At 47.3% G+C, this 4,731-nt stretch overlaps 1 pseudogene; it reads right to left on the bottom strand.

Annotated features, from left to right (window-relative positions):
- Positions 1-1,355: 1,355 nt before the first annotated feature.
- Positions 1,356-3,428, bottom strand: LOC148120975 (2',5'-phosphodiesterase 12 pseudogene; annotated as a pseudogene).
- Positions 3,429-4,731: the final 1,303 nt, after the last annotated feature.

Raw genomic sequence — 4,731 nt, 5'->3', positions numbered from 1 at the left:
CAGAAATAACATGCTTGGTTTTTTTTTTTCAGATAAGCGCAAGATGTATTATCCATGCAGTAGAAAATACTCAGCTATAAAAAAAGATCAAGTGTTGGTTCATACTGTAACACGGATGAACCTGGAAAACATACAAGTGAATAAAGCCAGAACATTGTAGTCAGAAATGGCCTTCTTTTGACGAATGACCAACTGTAGTGTTTGTTATGGGAACAACTGCATAAGAGTTATTTTCACAGAATAACATGCTCTAAAATGGTCACTTTTCTTCAGCACGAACTTTTGCTAGATTTTATTGATTTTTAAATCGAATGTACTAAAAATTCCAAAAGTTGTAGAAAAATTCATCACAAAGATAGCTTAAACACTTCTGATTAACACCTTGTATTAATTTGTAAGTACAAATAAATCAAAGTATGATACTTATAGAATTTTTGTAGTGTTCCCTATCTGCACTCCAGTCGGCCTGACATCTGTATGCTGGAGATCTGACTAGGTCAGATCTTTTTATACTTTTATACTTACAATATCTGTAAGTCTATAAAAAGTTTATTTCAGATATTGGGAAAAGCCCACTGTTCCTTTTTTTCCATTTATGTAGCTCAAACTGACCTTGAATTGTGTAACCCAGACTAGTACTGAACTCAAAGCAGCCCTACCTCAAACTCCTGAGCGCTAAGATTACAGCACCATGCTAGGCTCCCTTTTTCCTGCTCATAAAAAATTACCATTTTGAAAATGCTCGATGGTTTAAGTATAATTTGAAGCCCCAATCAGAAGTTTCTCGTAAAATAATTGTGCTCTATTCTTTCATGTCATATGGTCAAGTAACCTGTGTGTTGACAATAGAGATTTCTCATGAGGAAGAGTGAAGACAAGGGGATCAGACTGTGTCGCTGCTCCCTGGGAACACTGTTAAAATGGGCTGAACTGTGAATGAGAACACAAATTACGCACATTTGTGCCATCATATGCACACTAAAAAAAAACGCTAGAAGAGAAAATACCGTGCCAACTGAAAAACGAAGCTATAAAAATTGGTAATGGTATATTTTAATCTTTTGTTAAAGCTCGAAATTATAATAACCACCAAATTGAGGTAGTGATAGACTAAAGTATTCCATGTCTCTGAAGTATTTCACTTGTCCCTGCATGTCCCCCTCCAATTATATGAACATAATTCAATGTAAAGTGTTATGAAAGAAAATTTGAGATTATTCAAATAGTACTTAAAAACCTTAATTGCCAGCTTAAAAAAACCGATAAACTATACACAATAGTTCATTTTTTTCTTCCTAGTCATAAATATGTTTTCCTTCAAATGTAGGAAATTAAAAAAGAGGACAAAGATATGATGCAAACATTATGAACTGGTATGTAACAAAGCCACCTGGAACATAACTAGTAGGGAATGATCATAAAAGTTTAGTGTCTAGACGTCCTCTTTGAAGATTTTTATATATAAGCGCTGATTCATATTAAATTTTCTGAAAAGTAACTCGCTTCCTTTTCACTCAATGCAGCAAAACTTACTTCCATTTTAAATCACAAACCAGTGCTATGTGATCAGAAGGATGAGAAACACTAGGTAAGGCCTGATGGGTGGTAACTTCTTCATGACTAGGTAACGGAATCACCTGTTCAACCTCTAACGCATTTAAGTCAATAAAAATGTAATCTAGGCATCCGTGGAAACAACCAACATAATTGGTGTAAGCAGGTTCCCCACAAGCACTTTTCAGTTTGAAAAGGTGTGAGAGAGACATACTGCATCTTTCCTTTTCCCCGTTGGAAGCCCAGTCTTCATGATCCTCTGGAATGCTGCCATTGGTGACAAAATGATACACTCCTGTAGACGGTGTACTATTAAAGTCTCCACAAAATAGAACTGGTAAGCCAGGATACAGCTCACATGAAACATGTCTAATGTGAGCCAAGGCTACTGCCATTTGAACGAGACGAATGTGTCCACCTTTTGGATGCCAGTAGAGATGGGTATTAGCAACACATATCTTTTTAGAAGAGTCCTTTGTAGACTGAAGAACTGAAATCTGAAGGACAGACGCTCTCTGGAGTACTTTACCCAGTGCTAGAGGGTTCAAAGCCAATTTCTCTAGTAGGTCCTTGTGCAGCGGGTCCCACGCCAAGGCTTCTCGGAATGAAATGTCGTGTTGGCTAAGGAGGTTGAACTTGGACTTCCGGTAGAAAGTGGCCAGGCCTTCGTGCTGTTTGATCCGGAACACGCCCTCCAGGCCGAAGGCCTCCAGGGCCGGTACCAAGCTGTCGGTGAACACGGCGCGGTCCACCTCCTGCAAACAGATGAGGTCTGCGTTGTAGCCGGTGAGCTCCTTCTGGATGAGGTTCTGGCGGTAGTCAATCTCCAGAGCGTAGGGCGCACAGTACGGGTAGAGGACGGTCCGGGAGAACTCGGTCTGGGCACACGTGTCTGCTAGGATGTTGTAGGAGACGGTCCGGATGATGGAGTCCTCCGTCACCTTCTTGGTGTACAGATGCCGATGGTCAAACGTGCAGGTGCCGGGCCCGGCCTCCACGGGACACACGCTCTCCAGCTCGCGGCTGGGCCCGAAGCGCTGCCCATTGCCCGGCGTGCAGTGAAGCTTGAGCCGCAGCCCGATGTCCGCGTTGCACGGGGTGTACACGCGCTCGGCCACACCTGTCTCGGTCCAAGCCGAAGACGGCCCGGGGCGGGACGACGACTCGAGGCCGCCGTCCCCGGGCTCGGCCGCACCGGGCTGGACCTCCTTGTACCAGCGGAACACAGAGTTGGCGGAATCCCCGAATTCCAGGCTGAGTTTGGGGCACACCGGGAAGCCGGCCATGAAGAAGCGCGGCAACTGCAGCTCGGTGAAGGCGGGCGGGTTGCGTTCCACCTTGTACTTGATGTCGCCGATCTGCAGCACCGCGCCGTCCTGCCAGGCGTCCACATTGAGCACGTCGTCCGCCACGGCCTCTTCGCGGTAGTACAGCTTCACCACCGGCTCGCAGGCCGCTGCCGGTTCCGGAGCGCAGGCCGCGCCGCCGCCAGACTGCGCTCGGCTCTTCCGGTTCTTCTTGGCAGCCGCCACCTTAGCGGCGGTGTGGCCCTTCAGGGCGTTGGTAGCGATCCGGCTGAGGACCCGGCCCAGGGGCTCGCTCTGGTCGCGCTGCATTTTTTTGTGGCTGCCGTCGGCCAGCGCGAACGACAGGCTGAGTTTGCGCTCCGAGGGCACGCAACGCACCACCGCCCGCTCCATGGCGCGCGCCGCCTGCTCAGTCGACGCCTCGGGCCGGCTGCGCTGCTCCACCACCGACCGGACCCCACGCAGCACGGAGTGACTCGGACGCCTCCACATGAACCTAGCGGCCGACGAGACCCGAGAGCCAGAGTCGCTCGCCGGTGAACCCGCGTGGAGGAGCGGCCGCGACCGGCTCCAAGCCCATTCAGAACGGGGACTTCCGGTCGGCGGCTGGAGAGGGAAGGGCATGTTGTTCCCAATGCGCCCTTTGCCAAAGTCACTCACCGACTCGTTTCTGGCAGAGCCGTCTGTGTCTAGATCGACGCGCCTTCAAATGCTTGGATTTTTATTATCTTCACTTAAGATCTGGTTGGTTCTTTGAATCTGAGACTTCTGAGGGAGGCTGGGTTCTCCTGGGACAGAGGCATAGACCAGGTGTGATGATGACTTTGGCTTCCTACTACTGTTCCACAAATGAGGACTCAGATGTCTCTGTGCCCTGATGTGTGCAGCAGAGCCTGGAGTGTGGAAAGGAGAGCTGCTCTCACTACTGTGGCTTCTGGAGTCTGGGAACATGTGGGGATCCATCTCCTTATAAAGGTCTTGTGGGATTGAATCAGACCCGCCCTACATAGGTGTGTGATGTGAATCAAACAAGATAAACAATAGTTTGCAATTCCATCCCAGGAATTTAAAGCCTGGTTATTTTCGAAAATTGTTGTAAAGCCTGGACTCTCTTGAGAAACCTATAGACATTTTAAAAATCAAAAATCTCAAAGATTTATACTAATTCGTTGATTTCCCCACATGTGGTGAATCCCCTTCAAATAGGCTACTATTTCAAAGAGCAACTAAGATGGAAAATTTTTAAATTCTCATGGAAACTTAATAAACACTCTGTCAAATTGTAACTAATCCACACTACTTTGAGGAGTGGGTTCTAGACAATCTCCTGACTACGTGGGAAAGAACAAAGAAAGAGGTAAGGGCACCTGGTGAAGAGGAACGTAGGGGCCTGCAGTTGGGCAGTGGGGCTGTCTACCTGGTCATGTGCTTTCAAATACAAGGCCCACCTCTTTTGTTGTGGGATGAAGATGAGGGGAGAAATTTGAACAAAAAGCAGTTTAATACAGCAGACGTGGGGTGGAGGAAGTTCTGAATAATGAAGAGGTGTTGATAATGACCAGAGAAACTAGATTACTAAAGAGGATGGAGGAGGTGGAGCAAATCTCCAGATCTCTGGCATAAACGGCTCAGTACCAGAACCCTGTGCGTCAGTAGCAGTGAATTTCAACATGTGTCCTCTTGCCCCAAGAGGATTGGTTTTGGACTTGTTCACAGTGGACTATGACAGGCAGGAAGAACAGTTGTTGGCTGGATTCAGGAAGAGCGGAGGGTGCCGTGATTATGATCTCCCTGTGTCTGTGATTGGCAGGTTCTCCCTGTGAGAGAGCTGGCGACCTCTGCTTTGTATGAACACTCAACTTCTGATGGT

Source organism: Myodes glareolus, chromosome 9 (assembly GCF_982192425.1).
Source record: "Myodes glareolus chromosome 9, mMyoGla1.1, whole genome shotgun sequence".
Lineage (NCBI taxonomy): Eukaryota > Metazoa > Chordata > Mammalia > Rodentia > Cricetidae > Myodes > Myodes glareolus.
This window is presented reverse-complemented; position numbering and strand designations above follow the sequence as displayed.